At 47.5% G+C, this 27,118-nt stretch overlaps 16 non-coding genes and 1 pseudogene across 16 annotated transcripts; all 17 read left to right on the top strand.

Moving 5' to 3' along the window:
- The first annotated feature begins 948 nt into the window (after positions 1–948).
- On the top strand, positions 949–1,038 carry LOC141237978 (U2 spliceosomal RNA; annotated as a pseudogene).
- A 5,552-nt stretch (positions 1,039–6,590) lies between these two features.
- Positions 6,591–6,783, top strand: LOC141237958 (U2 spliceosomal RNA). Its single transcript, XR_012303478.1, has one exon. It is a non-coding gene; the product is annotated as a U2 spliceosomal RNA (small nuclear RNA).
- A 1,116-nt stretch (positions 6,784–7,899) lies between these two features.
- LOC141238194 (U2 spliceosomal RNA) lies at positions 7,900–8,090 on the top strand. The gene has a single exon (XR_012303687.1). It is a non-coding gene; the product is annotated as a U2 spliceosomal RNA (small nuclear RNA).
- Positions 8,091–9,202: 1,112 nt separating this feature from the next.
- LOC141238193 (U2 spliceosomal RNA) lies at positions 9,203–9,393 on the top strand. The gene has a single exon (XR_012303686.1). It is a non-coding gene; the product is annotated as a U2 spliceosomal RNA (small nuclear RNA).
- Positions 9,394–10,512: 1,119 nt separating this feature from the next.
- On the top strand, positions 10,513–10,703 carry LOC141238390 (U2 spliceosomal RNA). The gene has a single exon (XR_012303878.1). It is a non-coding gene; the product is annotated as a U2 spliceosomal RNA (small nuclear RNA).
- Positions 10,704–11,823: 1,120 nt separating this feature from the next.
- LOC141238439 (U2 spliceosomal RNA) lies at positions 11,824–12,014 on the top strand. The gene has a single exon (XR_012303924.1). It is a non-coding gene; the product is annotated as a U2 spliceosomal RNA (small nuclear RNA).
- Positions 12,015–13,128: 1,114 nt separating this feature from the next.
- On the top strand, positions 13,129–13,319 carry LOC141238192 (U2 spliceosomal RNA). The gene has a single exon (XR_012303685.1). It is a non-coding gene; the product is annotated as a U2 spliceosomal RNA (small nuclear RNA).
- A 1,112-nt stretch (positions 13,320–14,431) lies between these two features.
- On the top strand, positions 14,432–14,622 carry LOC141238389 (U2 spliceosomal RNA). The gene has a single exon (XR_012303877.1). It is a non-coding gene; the product is annotated as a U2 spliceosomal RNA (small nuclear RNA).
- A 1,111-nt stretch (positions 14,623–15,733) lies between these two features.
- LOC141238191 (U2 spliceosomal RNA) lies at positions 15,734–15,924 on the top strand. The gene has a single exon (XR_012303684.1). It is a non-coding gene; the product is annotated as a U2 spliceosomal RNA (small nuclear RNA).
- Positions 15,925–17,043: 1,119 nt separating this feature from the next.
- On the top strand, positions 17,044–17,234 carry LOC141238188 (U2 spliceosomal RNA). The gene has a single exon (XR_012303682.1). It is a non-coding gene; the product is annotated as a U2 spliceosomal RNA (small nuclear RNA).
- Positions 17,235–18,354: 1,120 nt separating this feature from the next.
- LOC141238187 (U2 spliceosomal RNA) lies at positions 18,355–18,545 on the top strand. Its single transcript, XR_012303681.1, has one exon. It is a non-coding gene; the product is annotated as a U2 spliceosomal RNA (small nuclear RNA).
- A 1,122-nt stretch (positions 18,546–19,667) lies between these two features.
- On the top strand, positions 19,668–19,858 carry LOC141238186 (U2 spliceosomal RNA). Its single transcript, XR_012303680.1, has one exon. It is a non-coding gene; the product is annotated as a U2 spliceosomal RNA (small nuclear RNA).
- Positions 19,859–20,978: 1,120 nt separating this feature from the next.
- LOC141238185 (U2 spliceosomal RNA) lies at positions 20,979–21,169 on the top strand. Its single transcript, XR_012303679.1, has one exon. It is a non-coding gene; the product is annotated as a U2 spliceosomal RNA (small nuclear RNA).
- A 1,118-nt stretch (positions 21,170–22,287) lies between these two features.
- On the top strand, positions 22,288–22,478 carry LOC141238184 (U2 spliceosomal RNA). Its single transcript, XR_012303678.1, has one exon. It is a non-coding gene; the product is annotated as a U2 spliceosomal RNA (small nuclear RNA).
- A 1,119-nt stretch (positions 22,479–23,597) lies between these two features.
- LOC141238388 (U2 spliceosomal RNA) lies at positions 23,598–23,788 on the top strand. The gene has a single exon (XR_012303876.1). It is a non-coding gene; the product is annotated as a U2 spliceosomal RNA (small nuclear RNA).
- A 1,125-nt stretch (positions 23,789–24,913) lies between these two features.
- On the top strand, positions 24,914–25,104 carry LOC141238438 (U2 spliceosomal RNA). The gene has a single exon (XR_012303923.1). It is a non-coding gene; the product is annotated as a U2 spliceosomal RNA (small nuclear RNA).
- A 1,118-nt stretch (positions 25,105–26,222) lies between these two features.
- On the top strand, positions 26,223–26,413 carry LOC141238183 (U2 spliceosomal RNA). The gene has a single exon (XR_012303677.1). It is a non-coding gene; the product is annotated as a U2 spliceosomal RNA (small nuclear RNA).
- The last annotated feature ends 705 nt before the right edge of the window (positions 26,414–27,118 follow it).

Raw genomic sequence — 27,118 nt, 5'->3', positions numbered from 1 at the left:
AACTTCAGCAACTGTGCATTGCATTGCCATGTAATGTAATGCAATGCTATCTATCTAGCTCTCCCTCTATACTTCCTTTTGGATAAACAGACATATTAGGCAAGCATTTTGGAGCTTTCACCTAAATAACTACAGGTGGTGAGATAAGCTGCACAATATAATTGACCTTTCAGTATATTGTTGCACACACACCATCTATTTAGCAAATGCCCTTGTTATCAACAGCAGCCTTTTAAACTCACCTGAGCTAACAGGTATGTGAGCTGGTTACTCTGCTGCGCTTAAAATTTCTTTTTTGGTTTGCTACAATGCCTTTTCTGAAACGTTGTCTCCCTCTGCTGGAACACTGACTTCTTTCATTTAATGCCTGCAGACTATAAAAGAGAAACCAACCCAAAAAGTTTGGTTGATTAGTCTGTGGCATTCTTTTAAACTGTTGCTTATGGCGGTCTCTGTGAGCTTCTCAGTGACATTCAGCCATCCAGGTATCCCGCCTGCAGTAGACGGAATGTGGCAATGGAACGCTGGCTGCGCGTGTCATAATAGGCTCTGAGCCTTTATATACCTGCGCACAGCAGCAGCCACCTTCAGTCTGCTGCTGGACAGCCAGCAGCAGCAGCAGCAGGAGAGGTAATTAATCAGCAACCCTCCTGCTAAGGGTAGACAGCTGCTCGTTCCACCCCCCCCCGCCTTAATTGGTTCTCCTCCCTTCCAACGGTGTTGAGGCGGGTGGGAACAGCCGGGGGTTGAGGGTACTGTGCTAAAAGAGGTGGAGTTATGCAGATCTAAAACGCGTGGATTGCAGCAGCAGCAAGCCGAAAAGTGCAGGCATGTGAGGGATCTAGAGGTTGACAGCATGTCTTCTTAACGGGAGTCCAGGTGGCCATCTCCACAAATGGACTTTTCAGAATCCTTGGGTGGCACCGTAGTCGGAAACCAATTCTGGTTATCGCTTCTCGGCCTTTTGGCTAAGATCAAGTGTAGTATCTGTTCTTTTAAGAACAGAAGAGCTACGATCTACACTTGACGAGAGCGATCGAACTCGGAAGGAGAAGAGCTTCGGAGCCCAGCTGACATCGCAGAAGAAAGGCGGATATCGGTGGGAGGAAGAAGCTCTAAAGAATCCAGAAGAAGACGAAGACTCGGAGAAGAATCGGACTGTCCTGTGGAATCTTCGAGGAAGAAAATCATCGAGACAAAGACCTTTCGGGGAATTTGTCCAGAACACGACGGGAGAAGAATCTGCATAGCTCCACCCATTCCAGGAAGAGTTCCAGATCCAGCTCCAAGAAGTAACTGCAGGAGGAAAGCCATGGCAAGCGCTGCGAGGAAGGCCGAAAAGAAGAGCCTGGAGCAGGGGACAGCCAGGAGGGCCCAGCCAGGAGCCGATTCTGACCCCAAGGACTCTGCCTCCACGGCTGGCCAGCAGAAGGGACCCCAGAAGCCCCGCCACGAAGCTCCAGCCCTGGAGCCATGGATGCGGCAGACGGTGGCCCTGAAGCTGCAGGAAGTGGATGGGAGGGTGCCGGACATGTCCTCGGACGTGTTCTGCCAGAAGATGCTGCTGGATCGAGGCTTCTCCAGGTCGGACACCCTCAGCATCCAGACCTTCTTGACGGGGATCTTCTTCGTCACCTTCGCCACTGTGAACACCTGCAGGAGGTTCTGGGAAATGGTAAGCGCAAAAGGACCGGATAATTCTTTCTCTGCCTTTACAGGTAGCTGCCCTATCCAGAGGGACGAAAGGAGGATCACGGTCTCCATGTGCAACCCGCACACCCCAGGCCAAGACATCTGTACCTTCCTGAGACGCTTCTGTTTGGTTGTGAAGGAACCCTCTCACATCCTGAATGGACTCGGCTTCTGGACAGGTAAGTGGTCGGTGACCGTTAGACTTCACAGGGACCTGGCGTACTCAGACGGACTTCGGCACCTGCCCCCGACATTCTCCATGGGCAACTCCTACGGCCTCATCTATTACCCGGACATGCCGCGGAACTGCAGGAGATGCGGCAAGAATGGCCACGAGATGAAGGACTGCAAGGAGGATGCCTGCAGGATTTGTCGAGTGACGGGACACAGCTCGAAGGACTGCCCGAAGAAGACGTCCTGCAACCTGTGTGGGCTGGCGGCTCATCTGTACAAGGATTGCCCGAAGCGTGAGAGATCCTGGGCATCGGTGGTTGCGACAACCCCAGCTCCGGAGGACAAGGCCCCGACGACCAGGCCTGTGAAGGTCAAGGACGCGACGACCAAGGCCCCAGCGGCCAAGGCTGAGACGACCAAGGCCAAAGCGGTCAAGGAGTCGGTGGCCAAAGCCCCAGCGACGGTCCCAGCAGCTCCGAAGCAGAAGAAAAAGTCAAAGGAGGGTAAGAGTTCTGTCACCCCTCTCTCGATCCCTCCCCCTGCCACCCCCGTCAAATCCCCCCCCACCCCGGCCACCCCTGCTGAGGATTCCACTTCCTCTTCCTCCTTCCCCTACTCCTCAGCAGGTGTCCTTTCCCCTGCCCCGGCAGCCACTCTCCCTCCCCAGACCATGGTAGCGGTGGAATTAACCTTTCCTCCACCCGCCGCTATCTATTCCGAGGAGGATTTTCCCCTTCTTGTCTCCCCAGTTCCAACCCGGGGAAAGAGGAAGGTGGAGGACAGCCCTGCTACTGAATCCTCCAAAAAGAAGATTCTGGATTTCGTAGGCGAAAAGGAGGATACCCTCCCTCAGCCAGAAGAGATGGAGCACATGGTTGAGACCCTGGTGGCCGAGCCAGAAGAGGAGGAACTGGTGGTCGCCGAGATCGAGGCCGCGCTGCTTGACCAGATGGAGGAAGAGGGCCTGCTGGTGATCCCGTCACCAGCAGTCAACACCGACGAGGGACTACCCGACCGGAGTGGTAACTAAGGTGTATTGCCTGCGCTAACTTTTTCTTTTTTCCCTACATGATGGCTAATATTAACTTATTTTCCATTAATGTCAGGAGCATCAAGGACAAGTTCAGACGTCAGACTATTTATGCCTTCCTTACTTCCCAGTTGTGTGATGTTTATATGTTGCAGGAATGTTCCCTTCCCTCCTCTAGGTCCTTCAAACATCTGGCCAGGGAGTGGTCCCACGGTCCATCCTACTGGTCCGGTGGGGGTGACTGCAAGTCTGCGGGGGTCGCAATTCTGATCAGGGGGGGCGCATTCACGCTTGAGTCCGTCCAGGAGCTCATCTGCGGCAGGGCTCTTGTTGTAGATGGCAACTGGGCAGGAGAACCTGTCAGGTTCATCAACGTGTATGCGTCCCCACTGAAGAATGAGCGTTTGGAGCTTTTCCAGACCCTGCGGCTTCAGCTTGCCACCACCAGGACCTTAGTGATGGCCGGGGATTTCAACTGCCCCATCGAGGAGGATGGTCGTAGTTCTGGCACATCTGCCAAGTTGGACATCACGTCCAAGCTGCTCATCGAGATGGTAACCGAGGCCTCTCTTCAGGACGTGGTGGGCTCCATGGGGAGAGGCTCCACGAACTATTCGTGGAGCCGACCCGATGGCTCACTCCGCTCCAGGATTGACTTTGTGTTCACCTCTCGGGCAGTCAGGCAGAGTAGGCACTCGATGGTCCCCTGCTTCTTCTCCGACCACAGAGCCATTCACTTACAAGGTGTCCTCGGCGACGGTGTTCCGTCCGGCCCCGGCTCCTGGAAGCTGAATTGTGCTCTGCTGGCTCAGGATGAAGTCGTGGAGGAGCTGAGAGCAGCCTACGCAATGTGGCAGTCCTACAAGGGTAGCTTCCAAACAGTCTCTGATTGGTGGGAATATGTTAAACTTGAGTTTCGCTGTTTCTTTAAGGCCAAGGGTCGACAACAGGCGTGTGAGAAGAGGAGGGACTTCAGAGGGCTGCAGCGCGAGCTGCGGTCGCTGCAGGACCTTCTTCACTGCGGCTGGGACGTGAGGGAGGAGCTGGAGGAGACCAAGAAGAGCCTGAAAAGGCACTTTGAGGAGGAGTCCAAGCGAATCGTCTTCCGTTCCAAAGTGGAGAATCTGGAGAAGGGTGAGAAATGTAACTCATTCTTTTTCAGGAAACTTCATGCCGGTCACACGCCCCTGAACGAGCTGCGAGACGAGAGCGGAAACATGCGACGTGGGAAGGAGGACGTGATGAGGGTCGTCAGCGACTTCTACAGCGAACTCTACTCCCACAAGACTACCGACCCCGACGCTGCTGATAAGTTCCTGTCAGGTATCACTAACCATCTTGATCCTGCAGGCACGGCAGCCTTGGACAAACCTCTGATGGTGGGCGAATTGCTCTCTGCCGCTAAATCCTTTAGGACCGGCAGGACCCCGGGCAGTGATGGTCTTCCAGCGGAGCTCTATGTAGCGCTGGGAGACCTCATCTGTCCGGACCTGTTGGACCTGTACGAGGAGATGGTGGTGGAGGGTAGAATGCCTCCATCTTTGAGGGAAGGAATGGTCACGATCCTGTACAAGCGGAAGGGAGAGAGGTGCGACCTGAGGAATTGGCGTCCCATCACTCTGCTCAACGTGGACTACAAGATCCTGGCCAAGACGATGGCGACACGACTTAAGACGGTCATCGGACGGATCATCCACCCGGACCAGACCTGCGGCATCCCTGGACGTCGCATCGCAGACAGCCTCGCTCTCGTGCGGGACACGGTCGAGTACATCAAGGTCCGCCGCGCACACGCTGCCCTGGTCTCCTTGGATCAGGAGAAGGCCTTCGACCGGGTTTCCCACGAGTTCATGGGCCGAGCTCTGCACCGGTTAGGTTTGGGTAACATGTTTTGTTCGTATGTCCGTCTGATGTATTTTGATATCCACAGCTCGGTGTTGGTGAACGGCTGGAAGACTGACCCCTTCCCTGTCCTCTCTGGGGTCAGACAAGGCTGCCCTCTATCACCTCTTCTTTTTGTTTGTGTTATAGAACTCTTCGCAGAGGCTATCCGGCAGAATGGAGAGATCAGAGGGATCACCGCACCGGGTCCGGGACGACACGAGGTCAAGTGCTCGCTCTACATGGACGACGTCACCGTCTTCTGCGCTGATCGTGGTTCAGTCGACGCCCTCGTCCAGACGTGTGAGAGGTTCGGCCGGGCTTCAGGGGCCAAAGTCAACTGTAGGAAGTCGGAAGCCATGCTCTTCGGGGATTGGCAGCCGGCCTCCTCCGCCCCCTTCCCCTTCAACATTCAACCGGATTTCCTCAAGGTGCTGGGAGTCTGGTTCGGGAAGGAAGGAGCGGCCCTCAAGTCCTGGCAAGAACGCTTGGCCAAGGTGAAGCAACGGATCGGACTCTGGAGCCTCAGACACCTCACTTGTGAGGGTAAGGCACTCGTCCTGCGTAATGAGGTCCTGCCCGACTTGCAGTACACGGCGCAGGCCTGGCCCCCACACGTCACTGTGTGCAGGGCCATTACCAGGACAGTGTTTCACTTTGTCTGGGGATCCAAGATGGACAGAGTCAGGCGGGCCGTCATGTACAAGGAGCCTCGCAAGGGTGGGAAGGGCGTTCCAGATATCCCCACCCTCCTGCGATCCTCTTTTGTGTGTGATTGTGTCCGCCGGACTTTGCAAGTCAAGAATGGCTCCGCAGGCAGGTCCATGTCTCGCTTCTTCCTGCTTCCTCTTTGGAGGCGACTCGGCTGGGACAAGTGGGACAGCTCCTTCCCCTACAACTGGACGACGCCATGGTTCTACGGAGACGTCGTTCGATTTGTGGGGGAACATCAACTGGAGGGACTCAAGCCCGACTTGTGGAAGCCCAAAACTATCCACAAGCTCATCAGAGCCAAGGATGACGTGGAGAACATCACAGGACTTCACCAGGACACGCTGGAGACTGTGTGGACAAATGTGTCGTCTGACAGGCTGACGAACGGGCACAAGGAATTGTCGTGGATGGCGATTCAGGGCGGACTGCCCGTCCGGTCATTCATGCATGCCCGGAACCTGTGCAAGACCCGGTACTGCCCAAGGTGCCCCTTCGTGGCGGAAACATCTTTGCACACTTTTTGGGACTGCGGATTTGCACAGCGCCTGTTGACTGCCCTTGAGGACGACCTGAGGAACTCTGTCCCCAGGGCGAGCCTATCGCACCATTCTGTGCTTTACGGACTCTTCCCTGGGGTTCATACCGTCGGAGCCATCCAGGAGGCTTGGCGCCTTATGAACTGCTTCAAGGATGCCGTTTGGGTCGCCAGGAACCGGCTCATCTTGAGGAGGGAGAGGATGTCCATCCAGGACTGCCGCAGGCTGATCCACAGCCGGCTCAGAGACTATTCCATCGTGGACGGTCCGGAGGACGAGGATGAGGACTAAACCCCTCCTCCCCCTCTCCCCTTATGTGTCTTGTCTTTCAATAAAGCTTTGGGCCTGTGATTTTCCCCTCCCCATCCCCTTTTTCCCAATCCCCATCCCTTATCACGATTCGTCGTACTGTATTGATTGACATGCTTTTTCTTTCAGATTGAGTGTTTTGTGTAGCATAGGGGTGTGATGTGTCTAGTTAGTGCGTCGTATCCTCATGCTATGTAAATATGATGTAGAATTCTGTGTGTACTGGGCTGCGGCACTGTACACTGTCTGTTAACTTATTTTTTGTGCTAATAAAAGATATATTCAATCAAAAAATCTGTTCTTATCAGTTTAATATCTGATACGTCCCCTATCTGGGGACCATATATTAAATGGATTTTTAGAACAGGGAGATGGAAAAAGAGCTTGCTCTGTCCACTCCACGCATTGACCTGGTATTGCAGTATCTCCAGGACCGGTGCACCCCTTCTTTAATGCAGTTTCTAAAATCAGAAAGAATTGAATTCAATGCTTTTTGTTCATTTGGCTTGTTTGTCGGATTTTGGGATGGACTCTTTGGCTTTGCTTTTCTTCTCCTCATTGGATTTTTCATGTTAAAAGTTGCAGAAGCCAGATGACAAGCTCATTTTGGTTCAACTTCAGCAACTGTGCATTGCATTGCCATGTAATGTAATGCAATGCTATCTATCTAGCTCTCCCTCTATACTTCCTTTTGGATAAACAGACATATTAGGCAAGCATTTTGGAGCTTTCACCTAAATAACTACAGGTGGTGAGATAAGCTGCACAATATAATTGACCTTTCAGTATATTGTTGCACACACACCATCTATTTAGCAAATGCCCTTGTTATCAACAGCAGCCTTTTAAACTCACCTGAGCTAACAGGTATGTGAGCTGGTTACTCTGCTGCGCTTAAAATTTCTTTTTTGGTTTGCTACAATGCCTTTTCTGAAACGTTGTCTCCCTCTGCTGGAACACTGACTTCTTTCATTTAATGCCTGCAGACTATAAAAGAGAAACCAACCCAAAAAGTTTGGTTGATTAGTCTGTGGCATTCTTTTAAACTGTTGCTTATGGCGGTCTCTGTGAGCTTCTCAGTGACATTCAGCCATCCAGGTATCCCGCCTGCAGTAGACGGAATGTGGCAATGGAACGCTGGCTGCGCGTGTCATAATAGGCTCTGAGCCTTTATATACCTGCGCACAGCAGCAGCCACCTTCAGTCTGCTGCTGGACAGCCAGCAGCAGCAGCAGCAGGAGAGGTAATTAATCAGCAACCCTCCTGCTAAGGGTAGACAGCTGCTCGTTCCACCCCCCCCCCCGCCTTAATTGGTTCTCCTCCCTTCCAACGGTGTTGAGGCGGGTGGGAACAGCCGGGGGTTGAGGGTACTGTGCTAAAAGAGGTGGAGTTATGCAGATCTAAAACGCGTGGATTGCAGCAGCAGCAAGCCGAAAAGTGCAGGCATGTGAGGGATCTAGAGGTTGACAGCATGTCTTCTTAACGGGAGTCCAGGTGGCAATCTCCACAAATGGACTTTTCAGAATCCTTGGGTGGCACCGTAGTCGGAAACCAATTCTGGTTATCGCTTCTCGGCCTTTTGGCTAAGATCAAGTGTAGTATCTGTTCTTATCAGTTTAATATCTGATACGTCCCCTATCTGGGGACCATATATTAAATGGATTTTTAGAACAGGGAGATGGAAAAAGAGCTTGCTCTGTCCACTCCACGCATTGACCTGGTATTGCAGTATCTCCAGGACCGGTGCACCCCTTCTTTAATGCAGTTTCTAAAATCAGAAAGAATTGAATTCAATGCTTTTTGTTCATTTGGCTTGTTTGTCGGATTTTGGGATGGACTCTTTGGCTTTGCTTTTCTTCTCCTCATTGGATTTTTCATGTTAAAAGTTGCCGAAGCCAGATGACAAGCTCATTTTGGTTCAACTTCAGCAACTGTGCATTGCATTGCCATGTAATGTAATGCAATGCTATCTATCTAGCTCTCCCTCTATACTTCCTTTTGGATAAACAGACATATTAGGCAAGCATTTTGGAGCTTTCACCTAAATAACTACAGGTGGTGAGATAAGCTGCACAATATAATTGACCTTTCAGTATATTGTTGCACACACACCATCTATTTAGCAAATGCCCTTGTTATCAACAGCAGCCTTTTAAACTCACCTGAGCTAACAGGTATGTGAGCTGGTTACTCTGCTGCGCTTAAAATTTCTTTTTTGGTTTGCTACAATGCCTTTTCTGAAACGTTGTCTCCCTCTGCTGGAACACTGACTTCTTTCATTTAATGCCTGCAGACTATAAAAGAGAAACCAACCCAAAAAGTTTGGTTGATTAGTCTGTGGCATTCTTTTAAACTGTTGCTTATGGCGGTCTCTGTGAGCTTCTCAGTGACATTCAGCCATCCAGGTATCCCGCCTGCAGTAGACGGAATGTGGCAATGGAACGCTGGCTGCGCGTGTCATAATAGGCTCTGAGCCTTTATATACCTGCGCACAGCAGCAGCCACCTTCAGTCTGCTGCTGGACAGCCAGTAGCAGCAGCAGGAGAGGTAATTAATCAGCAACCCTCCTGCTAAGGGTAGACAGCTGCTCGTTCCACCCCCCCCCCGCCTTAATTGGTTCTCCTCCCTTCCAACGGTGTTGAGGCGGGTGGGAACAGCCGGGGGTTGAGGGTACTGTGCTAAAAGAGGTGGAGTTATGCAGATCTAAAACGCGTGGATTGCAGCAGCAGCAAGCCGAAAAGTGCAGGCATGTGAGGGATCTAGAGGTTGACAGCATGTCTTCTTAACGGGAGTCCAGGTGGCCATCTCCACAAATGGACTTTTCAGAATCCTTGGGTGGCACCGTAGTCGGAAACCAATTCTGGTTATCGCTTCTCGGCCTTTTGGCTAAGATCAAGTGTAGTATCTGTTCTTATCAGTTTAATATCTGATACGTCCCCTATCTGGGGACCATATATTAAATGGATTTTTAGAACAGGGAGATGGAAAAAGAGCTTGCTCTGTCCACTCCACGCATTGACCTGGTATTGCAGTATCTCCAGGACCGGTGCACCCCTTCTTTAATGCAGTTTCTAAAATCAGAAAGAATTGAATTCAATGCTTTTTGTTCATTTGGCTTGTTTGTCGGATTTTGGGATGGACTCTTTGGCTTTGCTTTTCTTCTCCTCATTGGATTTTTCATGTTAAAAGTTGCAGAAGCCAGATGACAAGCTCATTTTGGTTCAACTTCAGCAACTGTGCATTGCATTGCCATGTAATGTAATGCAATGCTATCTATCTAGCTCTCCCTCTATACTTCCTTTTGGATAAACAGACATATTAGGCAAGCATTTTGGAGCTTTCACCTAAATAACTACAGGTGGTGAGATAAGCTGCACAATATAATTGACCTTTCAGTATATTGTTGCACACACACCATCTATTTAGCAAATGCCCTTGTTATCAACAGCAGCCTTTTAAACTCACCTGAGCTAACAGGTATGTGAGCTGGTTACTCTGCTGCGCTTAAAATTTCTTTTTTGGTTTGCTACAATGCCTTTTCTGAAACGTTGTCTCCCTCTGCTGGAACACTGACTTCTTTCATTTAATGCCTGCAGACTATAAAAGAGAAACCAACCCAAAAAGTTTGGTTGATTAGTCTGTGGCATTCTTTTAAACTGTTGCTTATGGCGGTCTCTGTGAGCTTCTCAGTGACATTCAGCCATCCAGGTATCCCGCCTGCAGTAGACGGAATGTGGCAATGGAACGCTGGCTGCGCGTGTCATAATAGGCTCTGAGCCTTTATATACCTGCGCACAGCAGCAGCCACCTTCAGTCTGCTGCTGGACAGCCAGCAGCAGCAGCAGCAGCAGGAGAGGTAATTAATCAGCAACCCTCCTGCTAAGGGTAGACAGCTGCTCGTTCCACCCCCCCCCCCGCCTTAATTGGTTCTCCTCCCTTCCAACGGTGTTGAGGCGGGTGGGAACAGCCGGGGGTTGAGGGTACTGTGCTAAAAGAGGTGGAGTTATGCAGATCTAAAACGCGTGGATTGCAGCAGCAGCAAGCCGAAAAGTGCAGGCATGTGAGGGATCTAGAGGTTGACAGCATGTCTTCTTAACGGGAGTCCAGGTGGCCATCTCCACAAATGGACTTTTCAGAATCCTTGGGTGGCACCGTAGTCGGAAACCAATTCTGGTTATCGCTTCTCGGCCTTTTGGCTAAGATCAAGTGTAGTATCTGTTCTTATCAGTTTAATATCTGATACGTCCCCTATCTGGGGACCATATATTAAATGGATTTTTAGAACAGGGAGATGGAAAAAGAGCTTGCTCTGTCCACTCCATGCATTGACCTGGTATTGCAGTATCTCCAGGACCGGTGCACCCCTTCTTTAATGCAGTTTCTAAAATCAGAAAGAATTGAATTCAATGCTTTTTGTTCATTTGGCTTGTTTGTCGGATTTTGGGATGGACTCTTTGGCTTTGCTTTTCTTCTCCTCATTGGATTTTTCATGTTAAAAGTTGCAGAAGCCAGATGACAAGCTCATTTTGGTTCAACTTCAGCAACTGTGCATTGCATTGCCATGTAATGTAATGCAATGCTATCTATCTAGCTCTCCCTCTATACTTCCTTTTGGATAAACAGACATATTAGGCAAGCATTTTGGAGCTTTCACCTAAATAACTACAGGTGGTGAGATAAGCTGCACAATATAATTGACCTTTCAGTATATTGTTGCACACACACCATCTATTTAGCAAATGCCCTTGTTATCAACAGCAGCCTTTTAAACTCACCTGAGCTAACAGGTATGTGAGCTGGTTACTCTGCTGCGCTTAAAATTTCTTTTTTGGTTTGCTACAATGCCTTTTCTGAAACGTTGTCTCCCTCTGCTGGAACACTGACTTCTTTCATTTAATGCCTGCAGACTATAAAAGAGAAACCAACCCAAAAAGTTTGGTTGATTAGTCTGTGGCATTCTTTTAAACTGTTGCTTATGGCGGTCTCTGTGAGCTTCTCAGTGACATTCAGCCATCCAGGTATCCCGCCTGCAGTAGACGGAATGTGGCAATGGAACGCTGGCTGCGCGTGTCATAATAGGCTCTGAGCCTTTATATACCTGCGCACAGCAGCAGCCACCTTCAGTCTGCTGCTGGACAGCCAGCAGCAGCAGCAGCAGCAGGAGAGGTAATTAATCAGCAACCCTCCTGCTAAGGGTAGACAGCTGCTCGTTCCACCCCCCCCCCCCGCCTTAATTGGTTCTCCTCCCTTCCAACGGTGTTGAGGCGGGTGGGAACAGCCGGGGGTTGAGGGTACTGTGCTAAAAGAGGTGGAGTTATGCAGATCTAAAACGCGTGGATTGCAGCAGCAGCAAGCCGAAAAGTGCAGGCATGTGAGGGATCTAGAGGTTGACAGCATGTCTTCTTAACGGGAGTCCAGGTGGCCATCTCCACAAATGGACTTTTCAGAATCCTTGGGTGGCACCGTAGTCGGGAACCAATTCTGGTTATCGCTTCTCGGCCTTTTGGCTATGATCAAGTGTAGTATCTGTTCTTATCAGTTTAATATCTGATACGTCCCCTATCTGGGGACCATATATTAAATGGATTTTTAGAACAGGGAGATGGAAAAAGAGCTTGCTCTGTCCACTCCACGCATTGACCTGGTATTGCAGTATCTCCAGGACCGGTGCACCCCTTCTTTAATGCAGTTTCTAAAATCAGAAAGAATTGAATTCAATGCTTTTTGTTCATTTGGCTTGTTTGTCGTATTTTGGGATGGACTCTTTGGCTTTGCTTTTCTTCTCCTCATTGGATTTTTCATGTTAAAAGTTGCAGAAGCCAGATGACAAGCTCATTTTGGTTCAACTTCAGCAACTGTGCATTGCATTGCCATGTAATGTAATGCAATGCTATCTATCTAGCTCTCCCTCTATACTTCCTTTTGGATAAACAGACATATTAGGCAAGCATTTTGGAGCTTTCACCTAAATAACTACAGGTGGTGAGATAAGCTGCACAATATAATTGACCTTTCAGTATATTGTTGCACACACACCATCTATTTAGCAAATGCCCTTGTTATCAACAGCAGCCTTTTAAACTCACCTGAGCTAACAGGTATGTGAGCTGGTTACTCTGCTGCGCTTAAAATTTCTTTTTTGGTTTGCTACAATGCCTTTTCTGAAACGTTGTCTCCCTCTGCTGGAACACTGACTTCTTTCATTTAATGCCTGCAGACTATAAAAGAGAAACCAACCCAAAAAGTTTGGTTGATTAGTCTGTGGCATTCTTTTAAACTGTTGCTTATGGCGGTCTCTGTGAGCTTCTCAGTGACATTCAGCCATCCAGGTATCCCGCCTGCAGTAGACGGAATGTGGCAATGGAACGCTGGCTGCGCGTGTCATAATAGGCTCTGAGCCTTTATATACCTGCGCACAGCAGCAGCCACCTTCAGTCTGCTGCTGGACAGCCAGCAGCAGCAGCAGCAGGAGAGGTAATTAATCAGCAACCCTCCTGCTAAGGGTAGACAGCTGCTCGTTCCACCCCCCCCCCGCCTTAATTGGTTCTCCTCCCTTCCAACGGTGTTGAGGCGGGTGGGAACAGCCGGGGGTTGAGGGTACTGTGCTAAAAGAGGTGGAGTTATGCAGATCTAAACGCGTGGATTGCAGCAGCAGCAAGCCGAAAAGTGCAGGCATGTGAGGGATCTAGAGGTTGACAGCATGTCTTCTTAACGGGAGTCCAGGTGGCCATCTCCACAAATGGACTTTTCAGAATCCTTGGGTGGCACCGTAGTCGGAAACCAATTCTGGTTATCGCTTCTCGGCCTTTTGGCTAAGATCAAGTGTAGTATCTGTTCTTATCAGTTTAATATCTGATACGTCCCCTATCTGGGGACCATATATTAAATGGATTTTTAGAACAGGGAGATGGAAAAAGAGCTTGCTCTGTCCACTCCACGCATTGACCTGGTATTGCAGTATCTCCAGGACCGGTGCACCCCTTCTTTAATGCAGTTTCTAAAATCAGAAAGAATTGAATTCAATGCTTTTTGTTCATTTGGCTTGTTTTTCGGATTTTGGGATGGACTCTTTGGCTTTGCTTTTCTTCTCCTCATTGGATTTTTCATGTTAAAAGTTGCAGAAGCCAGATGACAAGCTCATTTTGGTTCAACTTCAGCAACTGTGCATTGCATTGCCATGTAATGTAATGCAATGCTATCTATCTAGCTCTCCCTCTATACTTCCTTTTGGATAAACAGACATATTAGGCAAGCATTTTGGAGCTTTCACCTAAATAACTACAGGTGGTGAGATAAGCTGCACAATATAATTGACCTTTCAGTATATTGTTGCACACACACCATCTATTTAGCAAATGCCCTTGTTATCAACAGCAGCCTTTTAAACTCACCTGAGCTAACAGGTATGTGAGCTGGTTACTCTGCTGCGCTTAAAATTTCTTTTTTGGTTTGCTACAATGCCTTTTCTGAAACGTTGTCTCCCTCTGCTGGAACACTGACTTCTTTCATTTAATGCCTGCAGACTATAAAAGAGAAACCAACCCAAAAAGTTTGGTTGATTAGTCTGTGGCATTCTTTTAAACTGTTGCTTATGGCGGTCTCTGTGAGCTTCTCAGTGACATTCAGCCATCCAGGTATCCCGCCTGCAGTAGACGGAATGTGGCAATGGAACGCTGGCTGCGCGTGTCATAATAGGCTCTGAGCCTTTATATACCTGCGCACAGCAGCAGCCACCTTCAGTCTGCTGCTGGACAGCCAGCAGCAGCAGCAGGAGAGGTAATTAATCAGCAACCCTCCTGCTAAGGGTAGACAGCTGCTCGTTCCACCCCCCCCCCGCCTTAATTGGTTCTCCTCCCTTCCAACGGTGTTGAGGCGGGTGGGAACAGCCGGGGGTTGAGGGTACTGTGCTAAAAGAGGTGGAGTTATGCAGATCTAAAACGCGTGGATTGCAGCAGCAGCAAGCCGAAAAGTGCAGGCATGTGAGGGATCTAGAGGTTGACAGCATGTCTTCTTAACGGGAGTCCAGGTGGCCATCTCCACAAATGGACTTTTCAGAATCCTTGGGTGGCACCGTAGTCGGAAACCAATTCTGGTTATCGCTTCTCGGCCTTTTGGCTAAGATCAAGTGTAGTATCTGTTCTTATCAGTTTAATATCTGATACGTCCCCTATCTGGGGACCATATATTAAATGGATTTTTAGAACAGGGAGATGGAAAAAGAGCTTGCTCTGTCCACTCCATGCATTGACCTGGTATTGCAGTATCTCCAGGACCGGTGCACCCCTTCTTTAATGCAGTTTCTAAAATCAGAAAGAATTGAATTCAATGCTTTTTGTTCATTTGGCTTGTTTGTCGGATTTTGGGATGGACTCTTTGGCTTTGCTTTTCTTCTCCTCATTGGATTTTTCATGTTAAAAGTTGCAGAAGCCAGATGACAAGCTCATTTTGGTTCAACTTCAGCAACTGTGCATTGCATTGCCATGTAATGTAATGCAATGCTATCTATCTAGCTCTCCCTCTATACTTCCTTTTGGATAAACAGACATATTAGGCAAGCATTTTGGAGCTTTCACCTAAATAACTACAGGTGGTGAGATAAGCTGCACAATATAATTGACCTTTCAGTATATTGTTGCACACACACCATCTATTTAGCAAATGCCCTTGTTATCAACAGCAGCCTTTTAAACTCACCTGAGCTAACAGGTATGTGAGCTGGTTACTCTGCTGCGCTTAAAATTTCTTTTTTGGTTTGCTACAATGCCTTTTCTGAAACGTTGTCTCCCTCTGCTGGAACACTGACTTCTTTCATTTAATGCCTGCAGACTATAAAAGAGAAACCAACCCAAAAAGTTTGGTTGATTAGTCTGTGGCATTCTTTTAAACTGTTGCTTATGGCGGTCTCTGTGAGCTTCTCAGTGACATTCAGCCATCCAGGTATCCCGCCTGCAGTAGACGGAATGTGGCAATGGAACGCTGGCTGCGCGTGTCATAATAGGCTCTGAGCCTTTATATACCTGCGCACAGCAGCAGCCACCTTCAGTCTGCTGCTGGACAGCCAGCAGCAGCAGCAGGAGAGGTAATTAATCAGCAACCCTCCTGCTAAGGGTAGACAGCTGCTCGTTCCACCCCCCCCCGCCTTAATTGGTTCTCCTCCCTTCCAACGGTGTTGAGGCGGGTGGGAACAGCCGGGGGTTGAGGGTACTGTGCTAAAAGAGGTGGAGTTATGCAGATCTAAAACGCGTGGATTGCAGCAGCAGCAAGCCGAAAAGTGCAGGCATGTGAGGGATCTAGAGGTTGACAGCATGTCTTCTTAACGGGAGTCCAGGTGGCCATCTCCACAAATGGACTTTTCAGAATCCTTGGGTGGCACCGTAGTCGGAAACCAATTCTGGTTATCGCTTCTCGGCCTTTTGGCTAAGATCAAGTGTAGTATCTGTTCTTATCAGTTTAATATCTGATACGTCCCCTATCTGGGGACCATATATTAAATGGATTTTTAGAACAGGGAGATGGAAAAAGAGCTTGCTCTGTCCACTCCACGCATTGACCTGGTATTGCAGTATCTCCAGGACCGGTGCACCCCTTCTTTAATGCAGTTTCTAAAATTAGAAAGAATTGAATTCAATGCTTTTTGTTCATTTGGCTTGTTTGTCGGATTTTGGGATGGACTCTTTGGCTTTGCTTTTCTTCTCCTCATTGGATTTTTCATGTTAAAAGTTGCAGAAGCCAGATGACAAGCTCATTTTGGTTCAACTTCAGCAACTGTGCATTGCATTGCCATGTAATGTAATGCAATGCTATCTATCTAGCTCTCCCTCTATACTTCCTTTTGGATAAACAGACATATTAGGCAAGCATTTTGGAGCTTTCACCTAAATAACTACAGGTGGTGAGATAAGCTGCACAATATAATTGACCTTTCAGTATATTGTTGCACACACACCATCTATTTAGCAAATGCCCTTGTTATCAACAGCAGCCTTTTAAACTCACCTGAGCTAACAGGTATGTGAGCTGGTTACTCTGCTGCGCTTAAAATTTCTTTTTTGGTTTGCTACAATGCCTTTTCTGAAACGTTGTCTCCCTCTGCTGGAACACTGACTTCTTTCATTTAATGCCTGCAGACTATAAAAGAGAAACCAACCCAAAAAGTTTGGTTGATTAGTCTGTGGAATTCTTTTAAACTGTTGCTTATGGCGGTCTCTGTGAGCTTCTCAGTGACATTCAGCCATCCAGGTATCCCGCCTGCAGTAGACGGAATGTGGTAATGGAACGCTGGCTGCGCGTGTCATAATAGGCTCTGAGCCTTTATATACCTGCGCACAGCAGCAGCCACCTTCAGTCTGCTGCTGGACAGCCAGCAGCAGCAGCAGCAGCAGGAGAGGTAATTAATCAGCAACCCTCCTGCTAAGGGTAGACAGCTGCTCGTTCCACCCCCCCCCCCGCCTTAATTGGTTCTCCTCCCTTCCAACGGTGTTGAGGCAGGTGTTAACAGCCGGGGGTTGAGGGTACTGTGCTAAAAGAGGTGGAGTTATGCAGATCTAAAACGCGTGGATTGCAGCAGCAGCAAGCCGAAAAGTGCAGGCATGTGAGGGATCTAGAGGTTGACAGCATGTCTTCTTAACGGGAGTCCAGGTGGCCATCTCCACAAATGGACTTTTCAGAATCCTTGGGTGGCACCGTAGTCGGAAACCAATTCTGGTTATCGCTTCTCGGCCTTTTGGCTAAGATCAAGTGTAGTATCTGTTCTTATCAGTTTAATATCTGATACGTCCCCTATCTGGGGACCATATATTAAATGGATTTTTAGAACAGGGAGATGGAAAAAGAGCTTGCTCTGTCCACTCCACGCATTGACCTGGTATTGCAGTATCTCCAGGACCGGTGCACCCCTTCTTTAATGCGGTTTCTAAAATCAGAAAGAATTGAATTCAATGCTTTTTGTTCATTTGGCTTGTTTTTCGGATTTTGGGATGGACTCTTTGGCTTTGCTTTTCTTCTCCTCATTGGATTTTTCATGTTAAAAGTTGCAGAAGCCAGATGACAAGCTCATTTTGGTTCAACTTCAGCAACTGTGCATTGCATTGCCATGTAATGTAATGCAATGCTATCTATCTAGCTCTCCCTCTATACTTCCTTTTGGATAAACAGACATATTAGGCAAGCATTTTGGAGCTTTCACCTAAATAACTACAGGTGGTGAGATAAGCTGCACAATATAATTGACCTTTCAGTATATTGTTGCACACACACCATCTATTTAGCAAATGCCCTTGTTATCAACAGCAGCCTTTTAAACTCACCTGAGCTAACAGGTATGTGAGCTGGTTACTCTGCTGCGCTTAAAATTTCTTTTTTGGTTTGCTACAATGCCTTTTCTGAAACGTTGTCTCCCTCTGCTGGAACACTGACTTCTTTCATTTAATGCCTGCAGACTATAAAAGAGAAACCAACCCAAAAAGTTTGGTTGATTAGTCTGTGGCATTCTTTTAAACTGTTGCTTATGGCGGTCTCTGTGAGCTTCTCAGTGACATTCAGCCATCCAGGTATCCCGCCTGCAGTAGACGGAATGTGGCAATGGAACGCTGGCTGCGCGTGTCATAATAGGCTCTGAGCCTTTATATACCTGCGCACAGCAGCAGCCACCTTCAGTCTGCTGCTGGACAGCCAGCAGCAGCAGCAGCAGCAGGAGAGGTAATTAATCAGCAACCCTCCTGCTAAGGGTAGACAGCTGCTCGTTCCACCCCCCCCCCCCGCCTTAATTGGTTCTCCTCCCTTCCAACGGTGTTGAGGCGGGTGTTAACAGCCGGGGGTTGAGGGTACTGTGCTAAAAGAGGTGGAGTTATGCAGATCTAAAACGCGTGGATTGCAGCAGCAGCAAGCCGAAAAGTGCAGGCATGTGAGGGATCTAGAGGTTGACAGCATGTCTTCTTAACGGGAGTCCAGGTGGCCATCTCCACAAATGGACTTTTCAGAATCCTTGGGTGGCACCGTAGTCGGAAACCAATTCTGGTTATCGCTTCTCGGCCTTTTGGCTAAGATCAAGTGTAGTATCTGTTCTTATCAGTTTAATATCTGATACGTCCCCTATCTGGGGACCATATATTAAATGGATTTTTAGAACAGGGAGATGGAAAAAGAGCTTGCTCTGTCCACTCCACGCATTGACCTGGTATTGCAGTATCTCCAGGACCGGTGCACCCCTTCTTTAATGCAGTTTCTAAAATCAGAAAGAATTGAATTCAATGCTTTTTGTTCATTTGGCTTGTTTGTCGGATTTTGGGATGGACTCTTTGGCTTTGCTTTTCTTCTCCTCATTGGATTTTTCATGTTAAAAGTTGCAGAAGCCAGATGACAAGCTCATTTTGGTTCAACTTCAGCAACTGTGCATTGCATTGCCATGTAATGTAATGCAATGCTATCTATCTAGCTCTCCCTCTATACTTCCTTTTGGATAAACAGACATATTAGGCAAGCATTTTGGAGCTTTCACCTAAATAACTACAGGTGGTGAGATAAGCTGCACAATATAATTGACCTTTCAGTATATTGTTGCACACACACCATCTATTTAGCAAATGCCCTTGTTATCAACAGCAGCCTTTTAAACTCACCTGAGCTAACAGGTATGTGAGCTGGTTACTCTGCTGCGCTTAAAATTTCTTTTTTGGTTTGCTACAATGCCTTTTCTGAAACGTTGTCTCCCTCTGCTGGAACACTGACTTCTTTCATTTAATGCCTGCAGACTATAAAAGAGAAACCAACCCAAAAAGTTTGGTTGATTAGTCTGTGGCATTCTTTTAAACTGTTGCTTATGGCGGTCTCTGTGAGCTTCTCAGTGACATTCAGCCATCCAGGTATCCCGCCTGCAGTAGACGGAATGTGGCAATGGAACGCTGGCTGCGCGTGTCATAATAGGCTCTGAGCCTTTATATACCTGCGCACAGCAGCAGCCACCTTCAGTCTGCTGCTGGACAGCCAGCAGCAGCAGCAGCAGCAGGAGAGGTAATTAATCAGCAACCCTCCTGCTAAGGGTAGACAGCTGCTCGTTCCACCCCCCCCCCCCCCGCCTTAATTGGTTCTCCTCCCTTCCAACGGTGTTGAGGTGGGTGGGAACAGCCGGGGGTTGAGGGTACTGTGCTAAAAGAGGTGGAGTTATGCAGATCTAAAACGCGTGGATTGCAGCAGCAGCAAGCCGAAAAGTGCAGGCATGTGAGGGATCTAGAGGTTGACAGCATGTCTTCTTAACGGGAGTCCAGGTGGCCATCTCCACAAATGGACTTTTCAGAATCCTTGGGTGGCACCGTAGTCGGAAACCAATTCTGGTTATCGCTTCTCGGCCTTTTGGCTAAGATCAAGTGTAGTATCTGTTCTTATCAGTTTAATATCTGATACGTCCCCTATCTGGGGACCATATATTAAATGGATTTTTAGAACAGGGAGATGGAAAAAGAGCTTGCTCTGTCCACTCCACGCATTGACCTGGTATTGCAGTATCTCCAGGACCGGTGCACCCCTTCTTTAATGCAGTTTCTAAAATCAGAAAGAATTGAATTCAATGCTTTTTGTTCATTTGGCTTGTTTGTCGGATTTTGGGATGGACTCTTTGGCTTTGCTTTTCTTCTCCTCATTGGATTTTTCATGTTAAAAGTTGCAGAAGCCAGATGACAAGCTCATTTTGGTTCAACTTCAGCAACTGTGCATTGCATTGCCATGTAATGTAATGCAATGCTATCTATCTAGCTCTCCCTCTATACTTCCTTTTGGATAAACAGACATATTAGGCAAGCATTTTGGAGCTTTCACCTAAATAACTACAGGTGGTGAGATAAGCTGCACAATATAATTGACCTTTCAGTATATTGTTGCACACACACCATCTATTTAGCAAATGCCCTTGTTATCAACAGCAGCCTTTTAAACTCACCTGAGCTAACAGGTATGTGAGCTGGTTACTCTGCTGCACTTAAAATTTCTTTTTTGGTTTGCTACAATGCCTTTTCTGAAACGTTGTCTCCCTCTGCTGGAACACTGACTTCTTTCATTTAATGCCTGCAGACTATAAAAGAGAAACCAACCCAAAAAGTTTGGTTGATTAGTCTGTGGCATTTTTTTAAACTGTTGCTTATGGCGGTCTCTGTGAGCTTCTCAGTGACATTCAGCCATCCAGGTATCCCGCCTGCAGTAGACGGAATGTGGCAATGGAACGCTGGCTGCGCGTGTCATAATAGGCTCTGAGCCTTTATATACCTGCGCACAGCAGCAGCCACCTTCAGTCTGCTGCTGGACAGCCAACAGCAGCAGCAGCAGCAGGAGAGGTAATTAATCAGCAACCCTCCTGCTAAGGGTAGACAGCTGCTCGTTCCACCCCCCCCCCCCGCCTTAATTGGTTCTCCTCCCTTCCAACGGTGTTGAGGCGGGTGGGAACAGCCGGGGGTTGAGGGTACTGTGCTAAAAGAGGTGGAGTTATGCAGATCTAAAACGCGTGGATTGCAGCAGCAGCAAGCCGAAAAGTGCAGGCATGTGAGGGATCTAGAGGTTGACAGCATGTCTTCTTAACGGGAGTCCAGGTGGCCATCTGCACAAATGGACTTTTCAGAATCCTTGGGTGGCACCGTAGTCGGAAACCAATTCTGGTTATCGCTTCTCGGCCTTTTGGCTAAGATCAAGTGTAGTATCTGTTCTTATCAGTTTAATATCTGATACGTCCCCTATCTGGGGACCATATATTAAATGGATTTTTAGAACAGGGAGATGGAAAAAGAGCTTGCTCTGTCCACTCCACGCATTGACCTGGTATTGCAGTATCTCCAGGACCGGTGCACCCCTTCTTTAATGCAGTTTCTAAAATCAGAAAGAATTGAATTCAATGCTTTTTGTTCATTTGGCTTGTTTGTCGGATTTTGGGATGGACTCTTTGGCTTTGCTTTTCTTCTCCTCATTGGATTTTTCATGTTAAAAGTTGCAGAAGCCAGATGACAAGCTCATTTTGGTTCAACTTCAGCAACTGTGCATTGCATTGCCATGTAATGTAATGCAATGCTATCTATCTAGCTCTCCCTCTATACTTCCTTTTGGATAAACAGACATATTAGGCAAGCATTTTGGAGCTTTCACCTAAATAACTACAGGTGGTGAGATAAGCTGCACAATATAATTGACCTTTCAGTATATTGTTGCACACACACCATCTATTTAGCAAATGCCCTTGTTATCAACAGCAGCCTTTTAAACTCACCTGAGCTAACAGGTATGTGAGCTGGTTACTCTGCTGCGCTTAAAATTTCTTTTTTGGTTTGCTACAATGCCTTTTCTGAAACGTTGTCTCCCTCTGCTGGAACACTGACTTCTTTCATTTAATGCCTGCAGACTATAAAAGAGAAACCAACCCAAAAAGTTTGGTTGATTAGTCTGTGGCATTCTTTTAAACTGTTGCTTATGGCGGTCTCTGTGAGCTTCTCAGTGACATTCAGCCATCCAGGTACCCCGCCTGCAGTAGACGGAATGTGGCAATGGAACGCTGGCTGCGCGTGTCATAATAGGCTCTGAGCCTTTATATACCTGCGCACAGCAGCAGCCACCTTCAGTCTGCTGCTGGACAGCCAGCAGCAGCAGCAGCAGCAGGAGAGGTAATTAATCAGCAACCCTCCTGCTAAGGGTAGACAGCTGCTCGTTCCACCCCCCCCCCGCCTTAATTGGTTCTCCTCCCTTCCAACGGTGTTGAGGCGGGTGGGAACAGCCGGGGGTTGAGGGTACTGTGCTAAAAGAGGTGGAGTTATGCAGATCTAAAACGCGTGGATTGCAGCAGCAGCAAGCCGAAAAGTGCAGGCATGTGAGGGATCTAGAGGTTGACAGCATGTCTTCTTAACGGGAGTCCAGGTGGCCATCTCCACAAATGGACTTTTCAGAATCCTTGGGTGGCACCGTAGTCGGAAACCAATTCTGGTTATCGCTTCTCGGCCTTTTGGCTAAGATCAAGTGTAGTATCTGTTCTTATCAGTTTAATATCTGATACGTCCCCTATCTGGGGACCATATATTAAATGGATTTTTAGAACAGGGAGATGGAAAAAGAGCTTGCTCTGTCCACTCCACGCATTGACCTGGTATTGCAGTATCTCCAGGACCGGTGCACCCCTTCTTTAATGCAGTTTCTAAAATCAGAAAGAATTGAATTCAATGCTTTTTGTTCATTTGGCTTGTTTGTCGGATTTTGGGATGGACTCTTTGGCTTTGCTTTTCTTCTCCTCATTGGATTTTTCATGTTAAAAGTTGCAGAAGCCAGATGACAAGCTCATTTTGGTTCAACTTCAGCAACTGTGCATTGCATTGCCATGTAATGTAATGCAATGCTATCTATCTAGCTCTCCCTCTATACTTCCTTTAGGATAAACAGACATATTAGGCAAGCATTTTGGAGCTTTCACCTAAATAACTACAGGTGGTGAGATAAGCTGCACAATATAATTGACCTTTCAGTATATTGTTGCACACACACCATCTATTTAGCAAATGCCCTTGTTATCAACAGCAGCCTTTTAAACTCACCTGAGCTAAAAGGTATGTGAGCTGGTTACTCTGCTGCGCTTAAAATTTCTTTTTTGGTTTGCTACAATGCCTTTTCTGAAACGTTGTCTCCCTCTGCTGGAACACTGACTTCTTTCATTTAATGCCTGCAGACTATAAAAGAGAAACCAACCCAAAAAGTTTGGTTGATTAGTCTGTGGCATTCTTTTAAACTGTTGCTTATGGCGGTCTCTGTGAGCTTCTCAGTGACATTCAGCCATCCAGGTATCCCGCCTGCAGTAGACGGAATGTGGCAATGGAACGCTGGCTGCGCGTGTCATAATAGGCTCTGAGCCTTTATATACCTGCGCACAGCAGCAGCCACCTTCAGTCTGCTGCTGGACAGCCAGCAGCAGCAGCAGCAGCAGGAGAGGTAATTAATCAGCAACCCTCCTGCTAAGGGTAGACAGCTGCTCGTTCCACCCCCCCCCCCGCCTTAATTGGTTCTCCTCCCTTCCAACGGTGTTGAGGCGGGTGGGAACAGCCGGGGGTTGAGGGTACTGTGCTAAAAGAGGTGGAGTTATGCAGATCTAAAACGCGTGGATTGCAGCAGCAGCAAGCCGAAAAGTGCAGGCATGTGAGGGATCTAGAGGTTGACAGCATGTCTTCTTAACGGGAGTCCAGGTGGCCATCTCCACAAATGGACTTTTCAGAATCCTTGGGTGGCACCGTAGTCGGAAACCAATTCTGGTTATCGCTTCTCGGCCTTTTGGCTAAGATCAAGTGTAGTATCTGTTCTTATCAGTTTAATATCTGATACGTCCCCTATCTGGGGACCATATATTAAATGGATTTTTAGAACAGGGAGATGGAAAAAGAGCTTGCTCTGTCCACTCCATGCATTGACCTGGTATTGCAGTATCTCCAGGACCGGTGCACCCCTTCTTTAATGCAGTTTCTAAAATCAGAAAGAATTGAATTCAATGCTTTTTGTTCATTTGGCTTGTTTGTCGGATTTTGGGATGGACTCTTTGGCTTTGCTTTTCTTCTCCTCATTGGATTTTTCATGTTAAAAGTTGCAGAAGCCAGATGACAAGCTCATTTTGGTTCAACTTCAGCAACTGTGCATTGCATTGCCATGTAATGTAATGCAATGCTATCTATCTAGCTCTCCCTCTATACTTCCTTTTGGATAAACAGACATATTAGGCAAGCATTTTGGAGCTTTCACCTAAATAACTACAGGTGGTGAGATAAGCTGCACAATATAATTGACCTTTCAGTATATTGTTGCACACACACCATCTATTTAGCAAATGCCCTTGTTATCAACAGCAGCCTTTTAAACTCACCTGAGCTAACAGGTATGTGAGCTGGTTACTCTGCTGCGCTTAAAATTTCTTTTTTGGTTTGCTACAATGCCTTTTCTGAAACGTTGTCTCCCTCTGCTGGAACACTGACTTCTTTCATTTAATGCCTGCAGACTATAAAAGAGAAACCAACCCAAAAAGTTTGGTTGATTAGTCTGTGGCATTCTTTTAAACTGTTGCTTATGGCGGTCTCTGTGAGCTTCTCAGTGACATTCAGCCATCCAGGTATCCCGCCTGCAGTAGACGGAATGTGGCAATGGAACGCTGGCTGCGCGTGTCATAATAGGCTCTGAGCCTTTATATACCTGCGCACAGCAGCAGCCACCTTCAGTCTGCTGCTGGACAGCCAGCAGCAGCAGCAGCAGCAGCAGGAGAGGTAATTAATCAGCAACCCTCCTGCTAAGGGTAGACAGCTGCTCGTTCCACCCCCCCCCCCCCCGCCTTAATTGGTTCTCCTCCCTTCCAACGGTGTTGAGGCGGGTGGGAACAGCCGGGGGTTGAGGGTACTGTGCTAAAAGAGGTGGAGTTATGCAGATCTAAAACGCGTGGATTGCAGCAGCAGCAAGCCGAAAAGTGCAGGCATGTGAGGGATCTAGAGGTTGACAGCATGTCTTCTTAACGGGAGTCCAGGTGGCCATCTCCACAAATGGACTTTTCAGAATCCTTGGGTGGCACCGTAGTCGGGAACCAATTCTGGTTATCGCTTCTCGGCCTTTTGGCTATGATCAAGTGTAGTATCTGTTCTTATCAGTTTAATATCTGATACGTCCCCTATCTGGGGACCATATATTAAATGGATTTTTAGAACAGGGAGATGGAAAAAGAGCTTGCTCTGTCCACTCCACGCATTGACCTGGTATTGCAGTATCTCCAGGACCGGTGCACCCCTTCTTTAATGCAGTTTCTAAAATCAGAAAGAATTGAATTCAATGCTTTTTGTTCATTTGGCTTGTTTGTCGGATTTTGGGATGGACTCTTTGGCTTTGCTTTTCTTCTCCTCATTGGATTTTTCATGTTAAAAGTTGCAGAAGCCAGATGACAAGCTCATTTTGGTTCAACTTCAGCAACTGTGCATTGCATTGCCATGTAATGTAATGCAATGCTATCTATCTAGCTCTCCCTCTATACTTCCTTTTGGATAAACAGACATATTAGGCAAGCATTTTGGAGCTTTCACCTAAATAACTACAGGTGGTGAGATAAGCTGCACAATATAATTGACCTTTCAGTATATTGTTGCACACACACCATCTATTTAGCAAATGCCCTTGTTATCAACAGCAGCCTTTTAAACTCACCTGAGCTAAAAGGTATGTGAGCTGGTTACTCTGCTGCGCTTAAAATTTCTTTTTTGGTTTGCTACAATGCCTTTTCTGAAACGTTGTCTCCCTCTGCTGGAACACTGACTTCTTTCATTTAATGCCTGCAGACTATAAAAGAGAAACCAACCCAAAAAGTTTGGTTGATTAGTCTGTGGCATTCTTTTAAACTGTTGCTTATGGCGGTCTCTGTGAGCTTCTCAGTGACATTCAGCCATCCAGGTATCCCGCCTGCAGTAGACGGAATGTGGCAATGGAACGCTGGCTGCGCGTGTCATAATAGGCTCTGAGCCTTTATATACCTGCGCACAGCAGCAGCCACCTTCAGTCTGCTGCTGGACAGCCAGCAGCAGCAGCAGCAGCAGGAGAGGTAATTAATCAGCAACCCTCCTGCTAAGGGTAGACAGCTGCTCGTTCCACCCCCCCCCCGCCTTAATTGGTTCTCCTCCCTTCCAACGGTGTTGAGGCGGGTGGGAACAGCCGGGGGTTGAGGGTACTGTGCTAAAAGAGGTGGAGTTATGCAGATCTAAAACGCGTGGATTGCAGCAGCAGCAAGCCGAAAAGTGCAGGCATGTGAGGGATCTAGAGGTTGACAGCATGTCTTCTTAACGGGAGTCCAGGTGGCCATCTCCACAAATGGACTTTTCAGAATCCTTGGGTGGCACCGTAGTCGGAAACCAATTCTGGTTATCGCTTCTCGGCCTTTTGGCTAAGATCAAGTGTAGTATCTGTTCTTATCAGTTTAATATCTGATACGTCCCCTATCTGGGGACCATATATTAAATGGATTTTTAGAACAGGGAGATGGAAAAAGAGCTTGCTCTGTCCACTCCACGCATTGACCTGGTATTGCAGTATCTCCAGGACCGGTGCACCCCTTCTTTAATGCAGTTTCTAAAATCAGAAAGAATTGAATTCAATGCTTTTTGTTCATTTGGCTTGTTTGTCGGATTTTGGGATGGACTCTTTGGCTTTGCTTTTCTTCTCCTCATTGGATTTTTCATGTTAAAAGTTGCAGAAGCCAGATGACAAGCTCATTTTGGTTCAACTTCAGCAACTGTGCATTGCATTGCCATGTAATGTAATGCAATGCTATCTATCTAGCTCTCCCTCTATACTTCCTTTTGGATAAACAGACATATTAGGCAAGCATTTTGGAGCTTTCACCTAAATAACTACAGGTGGTGAGATAAGCTGCACAATATAATTGACCTTTCAGTATATTGTTGCACACACACCATCTATTTAGCAAATGCCCTTGTTATCAACAGCAGCCTTTTAAACTCACCTGAGCTAACAGGTATGTGAGCTGGTTACTCTGCTGCGCTTAAAATTTCTTTTTTGGTTTGCTACAATGCCTTTTCTGAAACGTTGTCTCCCTCTGCTGGAACACTGACTTCTTTCATTTAATGCCTGCAGACTATAAAAGAGAAACCAACCCAAAAAGTTTGGTTGATTAGTCTGTGGCATTCTTTTAAACTGTTGCTTATGGCGGTCTCTGTGAGCTTCTCAGTGACATTCAGCCATCCAGGTATCCCGCCTGCAGTAGACGGAATGTGGCAATGGAACGCTGGCTGCGCGTGTC

Source organism: Phyllobates terribilis, unplaced genomic scaffold, assembly GCF_046119375.1.
Source record: "Phyllobates terribilis strain yellow unplaced genomic scaffold, ASM4611937v1 Scaffold_737__1_contigs__length_740118, whole genome shotgun sequence".
In the NCBI taxonomy this organism is placed as follows: Eukaryota; Metazoa; Chordata; class Amphibia; order Anura; family Dendrobatidae; genus Phyllobates; species Phyllobates terribilis.
Note: the sequence above shows the minus strand (reverse complement) of the source record. Positions and strands in the feature narration are given on the sequence as shown.